At 39.8% G+C, this 22,268-nt stretch overlaps 1 long non-coding RNA gene across 1 annotated transcript; it reads left to right on the forward strand.

Annotated features, from left to right (window-relative positions):
* Positions 1-15,629: 15,629 nt before the first annotated feature.
* On the forward strand, positions 15,630-22,268 carry LOC137449014 (uncharacterized). Its single transcript, XR_010989291.1, has 3 exons — positions 15,630-15,688; positions 16,265-16,331; positions 22,196-22,268. It is a non-coding gene; the product is annotated as an uncharacterized lncRNA (long non-coding RNA).

Consider the following 22,268-nt stretch of genomic DNA (forward strand, 5'->3'; position numbering starts at 1 on the left):
GTTCAGGCTGGAGGTCAGGAGGAAGTTTTACACAGACAGAGTGATTGCCCATTGGAATGGACTGCCCGGGGAGGTGGTGGAGTCGCCGTCACTGGAGGTGTTCAGGAGGAGACTTGACAGGGTGCTTGGTTACATGGGTTAGTTGATTAGGTGGTGTTGGATGATAGGTTGGACGCAATGATCTTGAAGGCCTCTTCCAACCTGGTTTATTCTATTCTATTCTATCATTCATTTCTTGAGCCTTCTTTGACCATTTTCTGTGCTGCCGAGCTCCCAGTCATTATGGATCACAGTCTGTTACTTTTCCATGTGTTAGGCACTACAATACTCCTCCATTGGTGTCTTAGTTTTGACCCAACTGGGAGTTTAATCAAGTTACTGTCTTTGGATATGTTTTTTATGACCTTTTCCAATAGGATAAACTTTTTCTGATAGTTTAATCAAGTTACTGTCTTTGGATATGCTTTTTATGACCTTTTCCAATATGATAAACTTTTTCCTAAATAGTTTGACTCATTTGTTTTTCATTTTGGTCATTTTTCTCTCCAATCAGTTTAGCTTAATTTCTTTTCTGTGGGATATGAGCTGGTTTGAGGCAATTGTGCATATATGTCTGAAGAACCAAGTATGTCCCTCTAACCAATCCTGCTTACCATGCAATATGCTTTAGCTATATAGGCTGGACCTTGTGCTAGTTTTCTTGCCACAGGTCATTCTGGATGGACTAGTAGCCCTTGCTCTGGAAGCAGACATGCACAAAAGTATCTTGAATTGAATTCTTCTCATCTGCTCTGTGCTTTTTTGTGGAATTAGGTTTTTTTACCTCTTCTTATTGTCATGCAGCACAAAGTTATGTGACTGAAACCAAGGATCTGCTACTGATTTGTAATGATCATATGGCCAGCAGGTTGAGGGAGGTTTTCCACCCCCTCTACTCTGTCGTAGTAAGGCTGCACCTAAAGTGTGGTGTCTAGTTCAAGAGGGACAGGGAGCTACATCCAACCCAGGGCCATGAGGATGATTTGGAGACTGGATCATTTCTCTTAGGAGAGGAGGCTGATGAGGCTGGGAGTCTTTAGCCTGAAAAAGAGAAGACTGAGCTGGGATCATCTCAAAGCATATAAACAAAGGGTGGAGGTCATGAGGATGGGACTGGGCTGTCTTTAGTGATGCCCTTTGATAGGACAAGAGGCAGTTGATACAAACTAGAACACAGGAAGTTTTGCTTGAACTTAACCAGAGGCTTCACTTTGAAGATGACAGAGCACTGGAATGGGCTGCCCAGAGGGTTTGTGGAGTCTTATTCTCTGGAGACTTTCAATACCCACTTGGATCTCTTCCTGTGCAACCTGCTTTAGCAGGGAAGTTGGGCTAGATGGTCTCCAGAGGTTCCTTCCAACTCCTACCATTCTGTGTTTCTGTCAGGTGTGTTTTTTTTCACAAACTTGGAAGATATTCAGACCATTGGAGTGTTAATAGTTCCTGCTGCAAAGAAAATAGGCTTAAAACAGTTAAGTCAGTGTTAGAGTGGGGCTGGTGGAAGTTGGAATATTGGTTTAAGGGCAGAATGAGGGGACCAAGACATTTTTCAAACTCTAAGTCTTAAAATAGTAGTGTTGTAACATCTCCCATGACTTTCAAGAGGCAGAAAACATTGCTTCCAAGAGTGCTATGTGCAGTAGCACATGCTTTGTATCTGGCTTCTTTTAATGGGGTTGTTTTCTGAGCTGGATGCCTATAGTGGCATTAAGTGAGTTTTGGTAATAACTACTCTTGTTTGCAGTGCTACTGCACATATGTATGTGGGTGACAGTAAATCCTGATGTCTTCACCTGCCTTCAACATTAATATGAGATACAAACAAATGATTGTTTGTAATAAAAATAAATAAACCATTAGATAGCTTCCAGAGTAAGTGCAGCTCTTTTGGTTCCTAGCTTCGGTTAATGAAATAAAATTGACAAAGGAAAGCCCAGAGATGATTTATTGTTACATAAATCTTAGGTATATTTTGTACATCCTTGGAACAACAGATCCTTAGACATTAGCTTTAAATAGATTTACAGGAGTCAGAGGTCATAGTTCCTGAAAACAGAGGAAACTATGCATAGAGATCGTGTTTATTTTCAGTCTCTTAAAAAAATCAAATGAAACCATTCAGTGTATAAAGCAGAAGCACTTTGTTATGAGTAGCAGAACCAAGGACTGCGGATATTTTCATCTCCCTGGTTACCATGTGTAACAAAAACAGATGTAGAAAAACTTGTGGCTTTTTTTTTTTTTTCATCATTACTTGCCTTAACAGATTTCTTTTTTATACTGCAGTTTGTTTAAATAAATACAGTAATTCTCTGAGAACATCTGCCCATGGAGCATGCACCAGAAAAAAACCCACAGCAGACTGGGAGAGGAGGCAACGTGCAGTGGCCTCTGAGGAAAGAGTCTGCTAAGAGATGCGCACCACCTTTCTGAATGAGTGACAGCTTTAATTGCATGGTTTTACTGCAGGATAGATGAAGATAGATTTACAGGGTAGATGAAAACCCAGCACTGAGATGTTTTTCCACAGACTGAACGCCAACAATTTAATTTTAAATAACCCATTTAAAATTTATAAACAGTTTTAAATGAAGATTATTTCCCTGAATTGTTGAATACAAAATGTCATCACTATTTAAAGCTGAAGCACAGAATGATTCAACTCCCCTTTCTGACTAGGCTGGGCACACAGCACTGGCCTCCTTTGGACAGGCTGCAGAGTGGAGGCTGGGTCATCATTACTTGCCTGGTGATTTCAGTATTTTTCCATACAGGCCTATGCAGGATCATATTTATCCTTTCCATCCATTGTAATCTAAATCTTGTTCTGTACACTTAGTACCATTTGTCATAAAGCTTTCCTAGTTTTATTGTTTTGGTTTAACTAGTTCCTGGTCCTGTACTTACTACAGAGGGAAAAAAAAAGTATTGTGCCTCTTACAGATCTGCCCTTCATAATGAATTATGAACTGTTGCTTATGAATCAAACATATTCCCTTCCTTTTTTTTCCTGCTATGTGGCTGGCTATGCCACTAACCAGCCATAGGATCGTTTGTGGATTTCCATCTTGGCTTACCTAGAAGACTTGGAACAGTCTGGTGACCGAGTAGTCAGGTCATTTGGCTTACCTTTTGACATCCGTTGTTGTATCTGTGGTTCATCAGCTTGTAAAGTAATGTATTCCTCCCACCAAACATTGCTTTTGGGAGTGTATTGATGCACACAGCCTAAGGTCCTAATGTATTTATTTATTTGTGGGGCTCTTATCAGAATAAGGGCTAAGTGTTTATTTACACAGTGAAGCTGAATTGCATTGAATCAACAGCACTGGAGTTGCTGCAACTTCTCAGCTCTGTTCTGAATGCACTTTTGAGTGGAAGTATGCAGGACACACTGGATGAGAATATAACAGGCAGAAGGGAAAAAACAAATGGAAGGAACATGAATAGAAAGGGGAGGAAGAAAGATCACAGTGTTCTTAATTTATGTTCCAGTAATGATGAGAATACACAAATCATTCTGGTTTTAGATTTGGGGTAACAGGAAGTGCAGTGGTTCATAGACAGGCATGGGTAGCAAGCCTTCTGAAAAGGCTTACATGTAGCACTTAGGTGTAAGGAAATCTTTTTCTGTCATGGACATAATAGAACTCTTAACAAGTAGATTGTATGTACTAGAAGTTCAAGGGCACTGTTCACAGGTTCTTTGTATGGCCTAATTTTAGTCATCCGAAGAAAGTGCTGATTTACAAACTTCATTTTCCAGGTTTCCTGTGTGTCCAACAGAAAGGAAGAGGCTAATATCAGTAGCAGAAATGATCTGTGCTTTCCTACACTCATGTTGTTGGGTCATTTTGCTGTAGTTTGCCAGGGTGTCTCCTTCCAGCTTCAGTTAGGAGAGTTTTAATTGTGTTTGAACAATATATCGAGCATATAATGTGCAGTTGATGTTTAGGATCAAAATCCTTCAGTGCAATTAAGTTTTTAAAATAATGTATTCTGAAACATCTTGTCCTGAATTTTTAATTCTTTTTACTGTCTCTGTTGTGCTTTCTGCAATAGTTTGAGATACCTGCTCACAAAGCTGCCTGTAGAATCCATTTGGACAGAGGACTTCCTTAGAGGCACAACTCAGTGCAGTTCTTGCACAGGCCAACAATTTCCTACTAATATTTCTGAGTCCTCTGAGATTTTGTTATCATGATTGTCTGGTTAAGTTTATCTCTGTATCAGTCACTAGCCAGCACTGCTCTCCCACAGAACAGTAGGTCTCACAGCAGCTAGCCATGCTAGTACTTGTGTTTTGTCATGAAGGAAAACCTTTGCTTTTGTAAAATACCCACCAATTCCCAGCTCTCACCAACTGCTAGGAATGAAGTCTCAGTGCTGGAGTAAAAGAGGGTAGGAGGCAGATGCTAGGCATTGTGGAGAGTGCTTAAAGCACTGTACAAAGCCAGATTTAACTGCTCTCAGTCAGTCTAAGCTGACCCTATAGGTATACCCAGGGCACATTCATAAAGAACAAAAGGTCAAAGTGTCAAAGACTCAGAATAATCAGCCAACTAAATGAATGGAAAAAAAATACTGGTTCCTTTTTTCCCCTTCACTTGGGGATTGGATATTTGCCACCAAGCTTCAGACATAATTAAAGCAGGGGCCTTGTTCACAGCAGGTATAGCAGAATACCTTCTTTCATAGCTACTCAACTACAATAATACTGTTTTTCTTGAATCAGAATGATTGTTTTGCTCAAATACTTCTCTCTGGGGCATAGCTCTTCCTACACTTTGTGAAGAAACCCACAATTCCAATACAGGTCATCTTTCTCTTCCATTCTTCCATGCTATGGTGTTGGAGAACCTTCCTAATCAGCAAGAAAGCCCTGGAAAGTCAAGATTTCACAGGCATGTCTTTTGGTAAAAGAAATGGTAATGATGCAAAAGGCTGAGTTAATCAGGCTAGAGTTTTGCTTTTGGAAGACAGTGAAAATTGTGTGAGGCAGAAAGGGATGATATCTATGTGCCCAAACATGTCCTATATCATTAGAACAACGAAAATGTGAATAGCTGGTCTTCTGTAGACAGATGTAGTCAGTTCTTGTGTGTAGTGCAGCTACTGGATGCCACATCTCCACTTAAATATGTCTTGCAGGAGACCTCCAAATATGAAGAAGTTATGAAATAAGTAAAATGGGTATGCAAAAGCCATACAATCAGTCACTCTAAATGATTTCTTTTTTCTCCTTTAGTGCAGTTTATCTGTGTGTTCTCTGCAAGAGATGTGCCATCCTGAGAAGGTCTCGGGGATTTTCTGCAAAGCTTTCAGAGAATTGTGCTGTCCCTTTATGACTGTGAGTTGAATAGGAAAGTCAGTCTGTGAGGATGGTGGTGGAAAGATTACATTAGTACTTGCATTTTATGCACAGACCTTGGGGCCATTTCCTTACAAAGCCACTTTACAATGCTGCTATTTTGCGAATATCTCTGCTATATTTTGAGGAATCCACTCTGACCTGGTTCAGTTGAGCATAGTGGACTTAAGTATATTTTACTGTTTATAAATCCAGCTGGTTTCCAAATGTTCTGGGGTCTAGTCTAGCCTTCTAATATAATTATGAAAAAAAGGTCAGGCTAAATGTCAGGTGTTGACAAAGTACTGATTGTTTCCACTTTGCAGGCTTCATAAATGTCAAGAGAAAAGAACTCTGCTGTCTTGCCTTATTAGAAAAGAATTTAGTGAATGTAATGCATCTGAAGAGTATTAGTGTGGCAGCATGGCGAACAGTCTCAGTCTCCTTCCCTATCAGGTAGCTCCTGGAAGAGAGGATGGATGTGTGGGTTTCTCCATTTTAACTTTAACTCAGGGAGGTTGGGTATGTAACTCAAAATCTTTCATGCTTATTTTCCATTTCACGTTTTAGCTGTTCTGCAGATGTTAGCCACTGTTCTGTGTTGTTTTCTCTAGTTGCATATTTTTTCTTTAATTTGCTTGAACAAATACTTCTTGGAACATCAGCTTCCTAACTCTTTCCCAATATGGTTGCAATCACCATCACCCTGCAGTCAAGTTTGTTGTTTTTCCTTTTCTTCCTTTTTTCTACTACTAATAGAAAGTAGTAGCCTGTAGTAATCAGATACTTGTTCCCAGTAAGTATATCCTGCAATGTTCTTTACCATCCTCTTCAGTCATCATATTGTGTCCATCAAGTAAATGCATGACACCTGATTCAGAACTCGTCTTTGTCTGATGGTCCTAACAGATAGCAGATTTAGATTGGATATTAGGAACAAGTTCTTTACCGTGAGGGTGGTGGAATGCTGTAACAGGTTTCTCAGGGACGTAGTTGAGGCCTCATCCCTGGAGATGTTCAAGACCAGGCTCAGCAAGGCTCTGAGCAGACTCATCTAGTGGGAGATGTCCCTGTTGACCTGACTGCTGAGTGTTACATTCTTTCCTATCATGCTCAAAAAGCAAGATTAATGCTGAGAATGAACTTGTGAAATTCCAGTGCCCACATGTAGTAACAATACAGAAAGACTGGAACTGTACCAGCCAGGTCAGTGAAGACTATTGGGTGACATGACTGGTAGAGTCCCAGTAAGAGTATTCATACATGCTTTGAACAATATCTTGAAAGCTATAAAAGACAGATTAAAATATATTTTATTTCAAAACAAAATAGTATTATGACAAAGCAGAATAATTGAGCCAGTATGAGTTAATTTGTTGTGCACAATTTACCTTCAAATGTGTTCTGCTCAGATTTGCCTGCTTACATCTCAGGCAGAGGAAAAAGTAGACAAAACGTTCTCTTCTGGCAGAAAGCTGTCTCTGCATTTTAAATGCATGCATCAAACATAGCTACCAGGGGTTGCTCTTTCTAGGTCTATGAGAGTGTGCCAAGCCTTTGTGTGACATCTCTGTCTATCACTATGTGATGTGGTCCAACAAGCAATGGATAACATTAATTGCTCTTGATCTGTGAAACTGGTGGCTGCCTAGAACCTGAGAGGTTTTTTTTCATGCCACTTGGGAGACTACAAAAGGCATTCATTTTAAGAGTAGACCAGGGTAATTACCACTACATTTATGTTAGAGGTTAACATTAGTGTTATTTCCTCTATTGCCTGGTTTTACAGAATGTTATGCCCCACTGCTTTTATTAGATCCAAGCAATGGATGAAATAAGCGTTATTAACCTCTAACACTTGAAAAAATTGGTCTTAAGAAAAGCAGAGACAAAGCTGGGCAATTATTTTTTTCCCTACATGTTGGGTGAGGTGCTGTAAAACTTTGCAAATTTAAGTCACTTTATAATGTATCCATGAAAGGAAAAGAAAGCAAAACAAAACCAAAAGGGATGGGAAAGAAAATAAGCAAACAAAAGTCAGTGAAATCCTCACAGCTTTTCTGAAGTCATTGAAAATTTACATAACATAATGGAAGGTTTTATTTTCCTGAGTATGAGGTCATCTGGATTAAAGAAACACCAATGTGAATCAATATAAAATGTGAACCAATTCTATTCCATTGGCATCACATTTGAGAGTTGAAAACATTTTCAACGCTTTACTTTGTGGTTGCACACAGGACCTCAAACAACGCTAGTTTAAACAACTTCATGACCCATGTGCTTAGTATAGTTAGTGACTGGTTACAACCTCACCAGAAATAAGAGCTGAAGAGGTTCCCACACAGTACAGATTTAGCAGAGTGCACATCCTGTCGTCGTCAGACAGAGAAATCCCCCGAGGATGAAATCAGAAGAAATATGGCTGGATATATTGGGATATGAAATCCTGAGGTCACTTCCTAGAGTGGTCACAAGCCTCATATATTTATGGCCATGGGTGCACAGCTCTCTCTTCCTGCAGAGTTCAGTTAATGGTGTTTCTTACCATACTGTTCTGAAGTTAATTTGATGAATAATGGCAATTGGGAAAATTGAAGGCTAACATACAAGGGTTGTAAAAGTGCTTACGACCATAGAAATTTTTAAGCCCAGTTGTCCTCTGAGTTAAAATACAGGGTCAGATGTAAAATTTGCCTGAGACTAAGCTTATTTTAAGGCTTTCAAATTGATTTTTTTTTAACCAGATGTAAAAGTAAATAAGATATTTATTTACTTAAATTATTTTATTTCTGATTTGTCTTTGTCCATTTCCCATCACAGCCTTTGCTAACCTTACAAGGCTTTATATGTCATCAGCCCCCTTCAGTCAGGACTGTAGATTTGGACATGATTTGACTTTAAACTTCTGGATAAATTGCACTGTCTTCCATCTGAGTTGCTATTAAGTGTTTTGGGGTTTTTTTGTATCACTGTTTTCTATTAATAATTCTTCATTTCTTAATAGAAATTTTGCCTACAATGACCTGAAGAGCACAGAGGAGGACAGAAAAAGGTTTGGAAGGGGGGGAAAAAAAATGTTTTAAGGCCACAAGCAGTGTCAGAAAGAAGTAGAACCAAGAGCAGAGATGTACCAGAGAATTTAGATTTATTAAACACACATCCACATCAACCAACTAACTTCTAATTATTGGTGTTTTTCTAAAAGTTGATATGATCTGCCTTTCAGAGCAATCCCAATAGTCCAGGTTTTTGGAAACTGAACTGATGATCTCATAGGTCTTTCCTCTCCCTAATTACAATGGGGCTATATTTTATACCATATTGAAACTTTTTAAAAGATTATAACTAATTGCTGGTGATAAGGGCATGTGTCCTTGCTTGAAATGAAAGATCTCCCTTAGATCCATGTGAAAACAAAGGGGTGGTGGGGGGAAAAAAACAACCACCTAAAAAGGAATGCTTTTAAAGGTGACATTAAAGGATTCTATGAGACTCAGTATAGTTTCTGTGGGGAGCAATTATGGTAACGATCACGCCCTTGAAACAAGATTTCTGTAAACATGTATTATTGCCCTTCTTTAATATTGCTGAAGTTCAGAAAGTAAACACTGTCATTTTCTAAGCATCTAAAATGTTCAGTGACCCAACTAATTTACTTTCAGAATATTCAGTTTTTACTTACTTTGTTAACTATCTCATCAGTACCCTAATTGAGTATTTTAAGCCAATAAATTACCCTTCAACATTTCTGTCTGGAAGCTCAGTCAGTATCCAAAACAAGCTTGTCATTAATGAACACTTTCTCAAACAAAGGAAAGGAAGGCAGCAGATCTGAATTGTGGAGGTTGTTTGGTTCCCTTATTCTAAACACATTAGTACACTGTATTTCCCCACTTATATAGGCTTTTGTATAAGGAGCATGTGACTGTTTAAATGCCCCAGCAGGGCACCCAGAGACTGCAAAAAAAAGTGGGGGGGGTAAGGGGGGAAGAAAGGGGGGAAAAAAAAAGAAAGAAAAAGAAAATTGTTTGGAACAATTTGCATTAGTTCAAGGGCAATGTTAAGCATTTTACAGCTGGTTTATTGCTATTCTTGCGCTGTTTAAACTGTCTTTCATGTCAAAAGTCCTTTCCTGCTTACAAATCATCAGGAAGAATTGTGGCCACCACGCTGTTCGCCTAAGCTCCTCCAGGGGTTCTGGCCCTTTGATCACAGATATCGTTTGCAATCGAGTTAAAAATAGGGAGCTGCTGAGATAAGCCGAGGCTCTGACAGGAGACCAGCTTTCCTTTTTCTTTTGGACTTTGTTCACTACTCCTGTGGTATGGGAACACATAATCTTGGCACAGAAGGAGTAGTGTTATGGCTTTTGGAGATGCGTTTGAAGGAGTAGGGGAGGTCATTAAGGAGCTCGGCCCCTTGCGAGCGCAGTCCTGCTTTGTGAGATCCCTGGGTTCAAAAGCAGACTTGTAAACTAGAGCCTCAGAACATCAAATTAACAATCATAAGCCTGCATCCCTCTTTGAGGCAGATTCAACTCAATGCCAGGATTTTCCCACTTCTCAGCTCCATTTAGTGAACAGAAAACTCTATTTAAACCGGAAGATCACTTCCTCAGTAATTCCTCTAAAATTGTCAAATCCAAGCTGATTGAAAATTCTGATTGACACTGGTGGGTGTTAGAAGTGAGTGGCTATGCTGTGGGGAAGAATCTCCAGAACGTGTTGTGTATTGTTCTGATGAAAGTGAAGTAGGGGAAAGTATTCTTGAACAGTGTCTGTGCATGCAACCTGAAGAAGAAAGGACTGCATGGCAAATGAGGTTAATACGCCACCTTGAAAGTAAATGGATGTTATTTTTGTGCCATTGTCTTTCTAAGTTACACTAACATCTCCTTTTGGAAACAGCCTGGATTAGGGTAAAGAGGTTTTTGAGTTAAACTGAATATTTTTGTCCTTAAAAAAAAACAACCAACAATTTCCAGTAATATAAGTCAACACAGAGACTAAACAGCCCACATATGGGTTACCTTTATTAATATCATTTATGTGTTTGATTGGATTGCTTAGGAACATAGGTCATGAACCAGAGGCCTGTTGGGCTAGATGCAAAACCAGAAAAACAACTACTGAGAGAACCATTTCTGCAGGCTTTTGTCCCCGACAGTTGAAAAAGAGGGAGAGGCAGCCCAGCTGTCACAGCACATCAGCAGCCTTTGGTTTTCACAGTCCTCATGGCAAAAGAGATGTTTCAGAAGGGATTTGAGTGTGGATGCAGAGATAGCTTTACAACCTTTCTCTTTTTTGCAAGACATGCAGCTTGTATTTCATTTGACAGAGAAGAGGGAGCCAGAAGATACACAGAAAAACACAGCTATGATATTTAAGGGATATTGGGGAGGAAAGATTAGAAGGGAGAAGCAGATTTTATTGGTTGGGTAGATTTATTTGGGGAATAAAACCCTCACAGGATCTTGAGGGATTTTTGTGACTAGAAGCTTTTTCTTTCTTTCTTTCTTTTTCTGACATAGCAATTGGTATAATAGATGATGTTCCTTTCCCCATAAACTTGTTTCTTGTTTATGGCCTATGAAATAGGTTACAAATGTGGTTGTGCTGACTTTTGGTCTCACTTGTTCCCTGATGGGTAAGGTAAGAGAAGCTCACCGTTGTCTGACTGGAAGTGGTCACTGCATGCTCTTGTCCTCCAAAATAAATGGGGTGGTAGTAGTTAGATCTGTGGGTTTGCTGTATGCAGTCAAATAGGAGCTGTGACCTAAGTAATTTCATGTGAACCTGATATTTCATGAAATTAGGAGAAGGTGAAGTTAGAAAAGTAAATCAGACTTGAACTGTGTATTCAGTTGTTCAGAGCTGTCTCAGTGCATGCAAGATTAACAGGTCAGAGCCTTTACTGCTGAGTTTTGCATTTTGAGCATTTTAGTCATGTAAATACAATAAAACAAAAAATTCATTGGAAACTTGGTGGGGGAAAGTTATTTTTATTGTGTTTCCACCCTTTTAGTCCTGGTGGCCTGAAAGATGTGGCGGGTTTTTTTGTTGTTGTTGTTTGGTTGGTTGGTTGTTTTTTTTTCCTGTCTGCTTTTACTGGTATAAACCTTGACAGAAAAAATATCAAATGGCTTATTTCTCTTTACAGCAAAGTGTGTGTTCCAACCATTTGTTTAAGGTTTGCCATCTAGAAAATAAAAGGAGAGACTTCATGATAAAAAAATACCAGTGTTGATATCTCAGGCTCAGTCATTCTTGACCTCTGCCTTGCTTTGTGCTCTCACTATTGCCTCACAACCTGCTGAATTTTTGGGTACTCTTTACAAAGCCCATTTTCTCTATCACTTTTTGTCTTTTTAAGTGGCTGACTACTAATGACCACAAATCACATCAAATGCCTCTGATCTCATAAGCTCATGTATACTGAAAAAATGCAAGTCCAGGGTAATAGCTTCTAAAAATTGTTAGGAGGAAGAAATTCCATATTTCCAAACACAGTTCCCCAGTGAAAAGAACAGAGCATGCTCTGACATACATGTCAACATCCCACCTTGTGAAGCTCAGGTGGAAAACTAACCTGAAAGTCCTAAGAACAGCACTGAGGCAACCATCATCACAAAGGTGACACAGCAACATAAGATAGAATAAAGAGAATTATTGCTTTTGCAATCAAGATCTGAGATAGAGCCAAAGACAGTATGTGAAGATGATGATGATGGCAGCATGGTGAAGCAGGGGTCCAGGAGTGGGATGAAAGCTCTTGCTTTGCTGATGTGGTTAGTTGTAAAGGAAATGGAAAAACATGACCAGGTGCACATCTCTGCACCTTTGAACTTACTGTCTTTGGTCTTTCCCTAGTAAATGTGATAACAGAAGTACATCTGCTGTAGGACAGCTGATTCTATAGGGTGTTAAGATGAAGGTTTAAAACAGGTCAGGTGAATCACATATTAAAGATAATCTGAAAGGGGCTCTAAGACAACTAGTGTAGTTATATATGTGATGTTAAATTACAGTCACCCACACCAGAGGAGAGAGCTCTTTGCCTTTTGCTGTAGGTATAGCACAGGGCTTACTTATGATTTTCTTTTGATGGACAAGTAAGCCACCTCCTCTGGGTTTGCCCTGGCTTTGTTACCCCTGAAGCCTGGAAATCCCATTCTTGGCCTGGGGAAGGAAACAGGCCAAAAGACTGTTGTCTGCTGAGAAACTCTTGACCCCTGAACTGACCCTTTATGGGTTGTTATTTGATGTCAAGTGGAGCTGTCTACCTCGGGGTGCTTCAGCTGCCTGCTAGCAATGCAGGGAGGGAACTGCAAGAAGGGCATTGGACAAACTACACTAAGCAGCCTTCTCCTGAGCAGCATTGGGAGCTGTCTGGACTTGCCTCCAATGTATCCATCTATATAACAGATTTGGTTTCATTTGGTTTAATATTGAAAGAAAAATAGAAAGTATATTAATATTTGATTCACATGAAGAAAACAAAGCCATTTATTTTAAATCTATGGAAAGCATAATTAATATACAGGTACAAGTATTTATACTTTTAATATAAAACCTAGTGCAGTGAGTGCTCATCACAAGCCACCATAATTCTATATTATTGACAATATCAGAGCACACATCAGTTTGAGTTACCATATGGAGGGTACTAATTATACAGCTCATTTGCTAATTAGATGTGAGTCCTTCTGTGACTTCTAAGAGTGGGGCTGTTGCAGTTTGTGATAGGAAGCCACCTAACTGTGTGATGTTAAACAAATGTGGTTGCTTGTTCTTGTGACAAATACAAACAAAATTTGGGGATGTGTTATACTTGGTCTTAAGGCGAAATTGGGAAATATATTATACTTGTCTCTGTATCTCCCTTCTGCTGTCCAACATGGGAGAAATTCTTCCCACTAGCCAGGAAAAGTAGAATATTCTTAGGCAAAAAGCATTCAAGTGTGTGTGTGTCTTCGAAAGACCTCATCTGTCACATGGCCTTGGTTTTAAATTCATGGTTCTAAGATAATTTTGTGACTGTGAAAAGCAGCTTCTATTGTAGTTCTGCAATCACTACTTTGTGTGCTTGACCTGCTGTGTATGTTGCTCTTGGAGTGAGAAAATGAATATGAATAGAAATTATAGGATCATAGAATTACCTGGTTGGGAAAGACAGCAAGATCATTGAGCTCAGCCATAACCTAACATTTCTCTATACACCTCTTAGGTAGGTGTCCCTGTTGGAGAGGAGATGTAGGCTCATGCCTCAACTTTCAGTAAAATTATTTTGCTATTTGTTAAAATCAGATTTTCTCCTCTTAACCCTTTAAAAAGTGTTAGCTGATGTTGCTTATAATTTACTAGTTAGAACTAGTGTCTGCAGTCAGATGGCCTAAGTCTAACGTGACTGAAAGCACCAATCATCATATATTGCCCTTCATGTCTGCATTCAAGAGGGGATTGGACGTGGCACTTGGTGCCATGGTTTAGTCATGAGGTCTGTGGTGATGGGTTGGACTTGATGATCTTTGAAGTTTCTTCCAAACTTGGTGATTCTGTGATTTGTTTCCATGTTCACTGATTTTTCATACTTGGTCTCCAGCATATTGCAAAGCTATATGTAGTGAGACCTAAGGCAGAAATGACATTATCTCCTTCTGTAAGGGATAGCATAAAACCAGAGCTGTTTTAAGCTTCTTTCCAATGGTCTGTGCTCAGGGAAGGAAGATAGGGGAGGAATAGGAAAAAAATCTTTGAAGAGAATGGAAAATCCATTTCCACAGATGTCTGGAAAATCAGTTTCCTCCTAAGCTGTTGCAAGACTTTTGAAGAAATCATTATATTACCTTCTAATCCCCTAGTGCCAGTAGTTGTCTGTGTGACCTGACATTGCCAGCGATGGTCTGTGTGTCTGACAATCTTTCCTCAGTGTCCACATGTTAATTAGATTTGTTCCTGTGGAGAAGCACATTCATGTGCAGAGCAACACAGGCATTTTTTTGGCTCTTCAAATGTTGACAGAGATTGTGAATTGCAGGTATTAATAGGACCTGTCAAACAGCATGGAATGGACTTTACTTCCTTTTTGGCGTCAAGTATGTGCTGTCCCTATAGTGAGGAAGTACTGCTGCAAAAATGTTGGCACCTGCCTTGCTTGCAATGACCCATTCACCAGGAAACTGGGGTCTTCAGCCTTCCTCTCTTTGCAGGAGAGTATAAATGAAATACTCCAGTATTTTTTATTATCAAATTTCACATTAATTTTGTTGTATGTCTGTCTAAATGTGCGCATTGGAAATCTCTGACGTCATAATCTGTGACATTGCTTTCCCTTATGTCACATGAGATGACACATATATATCATATATATCTACAGACCTGATGTTACTAGCATTTCTACATGCAGTTATCAGTTTACAGGTATTTCCTGGGAAAAAGAAACTGTGGAGTGTAGTACCTGAAAATTCATAACACTGGTGCATGGAGGACTGGGTTACAAGGGGGTCTTCTAGGTGCACAAGGAATAACCCTGTGTTTTGCATGCATTTTTGTGTGCTAGAGTGCTGTCACTTAAAGGATTGATAGATTATTTCATGTTCTGGATACTAATATCAATTATCTACAGCTGACTCTCCATCCTTTATTTATTGAAACAACTGTGCAGAAGTTATTTACCTAAGTAACATTAAAAAGAACTAAAAATTGTCTAATGTTATGCAAGAGATTAATTATTAAACCAGCACCCTGGCTATTAATGAGGAGGCACTACTATGTAGCTGCTAAGCTATCCCATGTATACAATAGTATTTTTTGTGGTCTTAATACCGAGTACACAAATCCCTGTGACTTTCAGTAATTAAAACTTTGCTTTAATTGCTAACAAAATCTGGAAAAGTTCTTGTTGAGGATGTGTCTTCATATAAAAAGTTTTATTGGGCACCCTTGGGTAGGAAGTGGTGAGCCAGACTGATTGCTTAAGCCACTGAAATCGTAATTGTGTGTGTTGTTGACCCTGGGATTAGGATAAGAGAAATAAAGTCCCTCTGTTTGTAAGGTGACGTAGCTCTTAGTGTTTTTTTAGAGGAGACTATTCTCCTGTGGCAAAAATGTCATCTCTTTCCCCCTTTCCCCCCCTTTCTCTCTCCCTCTCTTTAGGATCCCTGTGCAACTGTGATTCAGATGCCATCCAAGCTTTGTTTACCCTGCCACAGACAAAGCTGATTTGCCCAAAGTCAGCCAAGTAACCTCTCAAAGCCACTTAAACATACATTATCTCAGAGATGTGAGCAGACACAAGGTAATTGGCTTTCTCCTGGTAGTGAGTAGAGTTATGTTAAATGTGGGCCTGAGGGGAACCCCTGTTTTGGGTTGTAGTTTATTATTAGGTGAGGAAATTACTGGACACCTCCAGCTGCCATTAATCAGCCGTGGAGTCTGACTGGAGCCAAGTGAGAGGCCTGTGGGTGGATGCCACTGAATGGCAGGGAAATACAACGAGACAGAGACAAATGTTTTCCAGCCTAGCAGCACTAAACTCTGCCCTTTCACAGTCCTTAACATGCATGTTCAAATTGATTTAGTCTGTTTACCCCCTCAGCCTAACCATCCATTTCCATTGAAGACTGACAGTTTTATGTGTTGCTACCATGTTATTATGTGTTGCTGTGCTGCCAGTAGCTATAGTATTTCAGAAGGGCTGACTTCCAGACATAAAGGGAGAAGGGGGATGGGGAGCTTGAGCCACTTAATACCTTTTTACAGGGTGCAAAACATGTTGAGCATGACACCAATTCTCTCCTTTTCTCTCATTCTTTTCTTCCTTCCTTTCTTTCCCCTACCTTTATTTACTTACTCATTTATTTATTGATTTTAGGTCGTGGCATGCCATGAAAGAGCCTTAGATGAACTTGTGTGCTTGAGAAACACATCTGTCAGGTGATGTAAGTGTCTGGCTTATTCCTCTTTCCTGTTTAGTTTACAAACATGCCATTCCTTCAGGGCTCTGGAATGCTGACCGAGAGGCTGCCAGAGGTAGGTGCTGCTCAGGCAAGGAAGAGAGCAGGTAGTGAACCCACAAGCTTCAGCTGTCTGCTAAACATGCTTTGCATCCATTGCTGCCACTCAGCTGGGAGGTCAATGTCCTGAGGTTGCAAGAGAAGCTGAACTTGTTTATTGTACATATTCACAAAATGGACACTCAGGGAACCAGAAAGGAGGAGCTGTTTTTCTGTTTTGCAGGTTTTTTTTGAGACAGAAAGAATCAGCTCATTATCTAAAAGCCTGATTTCAGAGTTAGATTCCACTAACACTTGTGCTGGCTAATGCTTTGCTCCAGTTTGAGGGCTGAAGCTCTCATCAGCAATGGTAAAGGTACAGAAAGATAGCCAGAATGTGGCTCTTTCTCCCTATGTGATGGTCTGTATTTTCTCAGTTGTTTTACAGTTTATTATTTTTTAAAGATCTTTATTGTATGACTTGAATGTAGGAAGCTGTGAAACCCCGAAGAGAAAGAAGTGGCAGACACAAAGGGAATTTTGAACTCAGTGATTAGGCTTGTCCTCTGGAGCTATTATGAATTCCTGAGTTCAGATTTTAGTGCCTTCAATGTTTTTCCTTTCTTCTAGTTTCGAAGGTTTCTTGCTCCTTTTCCAGCCTGTTTTACTTCTGCATGATGCCTTTTTATCCCCCCCCCCCCCCCATCCCCTATTTCTTTTTTTACCATGTGCATATATAAAATATATGATAGCTCTGTGGAGTAACTGTTTCCAAGTTAGCTGCAATGGTCACAACATCCTCTGGCAGAAGACTGCCAGTCAATAGTGGGAATTGTTTGAACTTTGTCCTTGTTGAATCACAACAGGGTCAGAAACTGAAAACAAAAGCAAGAAGTACTTAAATACACAAAATACTGATGCACTTGTGTGCATTTCATATCATGCTAGGCCCTGTGTACCTTTGACAGGCAGATCCTCTCTGTTTTGCTGTGTATTGAAACATCATGGTTTAGTAGTCATGAGGTCTTGAGTGACAGGTTGGACTTGATGATCTTTGAGGTCTTTTCCAACCTTATTGATTCTATGAGTCTATGATTCTATGATCAGCAGACATGCTGTAGGATATACAAGAAAGTTTTGAATGAGAAATAGTTTAGTAAAACTATTTAGGTAAATAATTAGCAAACTAATGCAATAAACAGAACAGTTATAATCTACAGTGCTACATAGCCCTTGTAGCAGTCCTGTCTCTGTAGGAGAGAAAGGATGTCTTAAGATGTCCCTCCAAGCTGTTATTTGCAAGCAGATGATCTTGCCTGATGTAGTCTTTGCTATCTTGAAGGGAAAATTCCACCCTGAGAGCCTATGCTGGCATCCTTGTAATATTCAAATCAGGTAGTATTGTAGCATTCTCTAAATAAATCTTGCCAAACATACACAAAAAAATCATGGTCTGAGAAAACAAAAGCATTGCTTGTGTGTTACTGAGCAGTAGGTGCCTGCTAAATTCTTCTTGGTCCTGCTTTAAAAAAAGAAGTCTCATAGCAGAGTTCACATCAGTTCTCAGCATCCTGTATTACAGTACAACTAGTAATATTTTCCAGTGTTTTGCACTAGGAAAGCTAGCAGTGTGACCAAGCCACCCTAAACCTTATGTTTCCCAAAATGCATAGATTAAAAAGAATGATGTGTGCCTTGAAAATGTGCTATATTTTTATGAGCACAAAATTAAAGCATTAACATCAGAACAAAACCAGTTATCTGCAGCCGTCTCCTTTTTAGGTGCTAGGAGAGAAATGAAAGCAGGTGCTGAGAGAGAAGCACTACCAAAAAACCCCAAAGTTTCTGTTTTGATGGATACAGATGTTTTCCACACCACATTTCTGTCTGCTTTTCAAAATGACATTTCTACTCTGCTCACCACTTAAATTTATGCAGGACCTGTGGTTTAAAGTGGGTTTTCCTGAACACTTCTTGCCTGTGGTCATATTCTATGCATGGATAATGGAGTCAGTGTTTACAAAACCTGGCTGTGTGGCTCAGGAGGAGAATACTTAGGAAAATGATGATGTGGCTTGTGAAAGCTGCTGTCAACCCCCTAATGCTATAAACACTGATCAGTATGATCAGGAAGAGGTCAGAGTTCAAAGGGTTGCCAATTCCTCTCCCTGTAGAGGAACCTCTGCTTTTGCAAAGCCAGCTTTTCTCAGCTGGCTCTGCTCCTTCTCTTTAATGGCTGGTTTAGTGAGATTTTCTTGTGTGCCAAGACAACTCTCAACTCCTAAACTGGGCAGGCACAGTGACCAGACCCTTCCAGGGATCTTTTAGGTGTTTCAAATTAACCAGCTTTACCTCCTGTCTCATTTTCCTTGTTATCCTATCCATCTTATTACTGATTTTTTTGTTGTTGTTGTTATGCTGCTGGGTTCTCTAGATTCCATGAGAGTTGTTCCTGAGTCTTCCCTCTACTCTAATGTTGTTTGCTTGTTTGTTTCTTTGTTTTTGTATGCCAGTGTGAAAAATATTAACACTGTCAACTCCCGTTTTCCGATTTTCAGGCAGGGAGAATTTTGGTATCTAAAACACAACCGCTTTTAATTTAGCTGTGTACAAAATAGCTTTTGAAAAGCTGACAGAAAGCTCAACGATGCAGGAAAGTGGAAAAAAGATAGGGTGAATGGTAACATTAGAACATTGATCCTGCATGACAAGCTAAGTAACTGAAGCTCAATAAGGCAAATGTTGCTTATTTTGTGAAATGGGAATGGAGTTGAGCTCAGATTTTTTTGCTGGCTGTGTTTATGTTTGAGAGCTTCTGTTAAGAAAAGAGAAGGAAAAGCTAAAGCCCTGTATTTGTGGAGTATTTTAAATCCCCTTACATTTAAAACAAAAAAGGGAAAGTGTTTGGGTCTATCAATGAACGACTTCTACTAGGGTGGTTGTTTACACACTCTGAGTAGCTTGGAAGCTTCCTATGTGACGGAGCAAGAATCACAGGGAAACTCACAGCAGTGACAGGGAGGGAAATTGATCCTCAAATCAAAGACTGGCAGTCTTTGACAGTAGGGTGACTTTTGGCAGCAAACCTGTTTGTGTTGGAGACTATTTTTTGCTCGACCTTGACCATATGTGAAATCACATTTCTAAAAACATTTGGAGCCATTAACATCATGGTCTTGGTTTCTACTCAAATGAGATATTGCTTTCATAGATTCATACAATCCTTTCAGCTGGAAAAGACCTTTAAGATCACACAATCCAACCATCAACCCAGCACCACCGTGGCCATTAAACCATGTCTCAAATTGCCATTTAAACACATTTTTTTGAACACCTCCAGGGATGGTGACTCCACCCTCTCAGGGCAGCCTATTCCAATGCCTGACCTTTGTATTAAAAGGGATGCAATAACACTTAATATCACAACTTTGGATTCTACAAAACTTACCTTCATGCATGTGAATAGAAGGGACAGTGCTACAGGAACAGCTTCACCATATTTCATTTAAAAGCTGTCCTTTTCTGAAGGAAAAGCAAAGTGTCTGTAGTGTCTTCTAGCTTCACAGCAAAGGTGGAGAATATCAAAGGCAATAGTTATTGTATTGCTCAGTGCTTAGTGCCCAGGAAATTTAATTCCTTAGCTCTCCCTTCCTTCAGCTTCTTCTAGTAACTACATGCTATAGTGTAAGAAATAAGTATTTCTTTATGTAATGTAAGTCTAATTTTTGATGACTTAGCTGTAAAAGTGCCTTACCCAGTGAGTTGTAAGCAGCTGGCCCATACATCCTTTTCACTCAGCTGTTTTTCCTTCTGGAGATACTTAAATAATATCTTGAGGGTGTTTCCTTTTAATGAGGTAATAATACCCATATCCTGGGCTAAATAAACTTGAGGCCAAAGGCCTAGGTGTTTATTAGCAAAGGATGTGGTTATTTAGAAATTTAACAGGAAGCACCCTCGAGTTATTATTTTACTGACATTTCTAATGATTATGCATTCGAGAAATAATTGGTTGAAAAGCCCCAATACCTATACTTGTAAGAGGGCAGGTGAAGCAGAAGATAATTTATTGGTTGGCTCATGGCAAACCGAGCTTCTATCAGTCTGGTACCTTCTGAAATGGGTAGCGATGCCTGAGGTGGGAAGACCAGTAAGCTTTCAACTGTTGTTGCCTTTGGCACTTCAGGGCAGCGTGCAGCTCTCCTAATGCAAGAAAGCTCATGGAACTTTTGGCTTGCAATTCGAAGCCAGTTAGTCTGTGCACCCTTTTAAGGCACCATGGCTGTTTGTCAATAACAGAGGTAGCTAAAGCACACGAATTTGTGAAGTTTGTGTGTTGTTAGCTCTAATAAATGACAACTGGCATCCTAATCCTCTTTAGTAAGGGAGTTTTGACCCCAGAGGAGCAATAACAACGAGCTTAGCACTTAGAAAAACTGATTCTCATCTCTGGATCTTAATTGGTTTTGCAGAGATGGACAGAGGAACTGAAACAAAGGGAACTTAAAGAGTGTGCCAAGTTCCTGTCATAAGTAAACAGCAGTTTGGAGAAGATTCTGGACTCCAAGTCTGCTGCTCAGTCGTGTTGCTTCCTCTGCCTCATAATACCTCGGTCCTGCAAATATTTGTGCTGCATGAATAGATTCTGAGGCCTTGGCTCTGCTTACCAGGCATCCTCCACTGTGGATAGAGTTTCACTTGCAACACTTTTCATTTTGTATGATGCAAATGCTGGCAGAGCTTGAGCATACTGATGAGAGTGTACAAACTACTGACAAACTCAGAGCTAAGCACATATGTACATACTTGCAAGTCTGGAGTCTGAGAAAAAGCAGCGTGTAGTTTCACTTGCATGAAATGAGTGGGCATATAAAACCCCACCAGCTTCCCTTCATTGCTGCAGAACAGAAACATACTGGCTTTAAAGACGGTGATTTGGTGAACTGACAAGTTTCTACCATTCTTTGTTTAGGGCAGAAATTGTAGAAAAGCATTTTCAGGTTAACTAGCATCCATGATATGAATTGTTACCAGGCTTGATACTTTCCATTTAAAAGACAGCAGTGACTAATTGCTGTGCTGACAGCTTGATTAAGTTGAATATAGGATGCGAAGTTCCTTCTCTTAGAACAAACCCAAAAATACAATGGCTAGTTATGCTTTGCCTAGAATTAGCAGAATAAACATCTTAATAGGCAGAGAAGACACAAACAGATGTTCTAATTGCACATCTGTGAGAAACGAGTATTTGCTGGTTCCACTGTAGCTTGACCTCTGTACCTCGGGAAGTTGCAGTCTCATAGGATTTAAATGATTTATTGATCTGGACACAATGAATATTGCAGAAACAAGCTATATTTCTAAGAGGTTAAATACATTTTCATTCTATGGAGTACTAATTGGTGTTTGAGAGGACTCCGCGCTCTGCTGTGTTCGGAGTGGACATACCAGCATTGTTCACCGTATCCTTGAGTAAGTGGGAGGAAAGATGAAATATGCAGAGGGTATGATATTGGGAGACTGGAGGAATGTGGAAATAATGAAATCAGTTCCAGTACATCTTTTTCTTTAGTCTTCTATAAAGATTTTGTGAGATGGACCAAAGAAAACCCAATGGGGGGGGGGGGGGGGGGGGGGGGGGGGGGGGGAGGGCGGAAGAAGAGACTTCTGTTTAACCAAGCTAAGACCCCTCTCAAGCTTCAGGGTAGGGCCTAGTTTGGTATCTGAATTCTCTACCCAGAAACTGCAAAAATAGTCACATAAAACATATGAAGCTTTTTCATAACTAGAGCTAAGATTTATGTTGACAGGTTTTCATGGCAAGTTTGAAAACCAGCAAATAGTGAATATCAAGTGACTTTAGGATCAGCTGCAACACGGGAG

The sequence above is a fragment of the Melanerpes formicivorus genome, unplaced genomic scaffold (assembly GCF_026170545.1).
Source record: "Melanerpes formicivorus ecotype bairdi unplaced genomic scaffold, bMelFor1.0.p_v2 SCAF_27, whole genome shotgun sequence".
In the NCBI taxonomy this organism is placed as follows: Eukaryota; Metazoa; Chordata; class Aves; order Piciformes; family Picidae; genus Melanerpes; species Melanerpes formicivorus.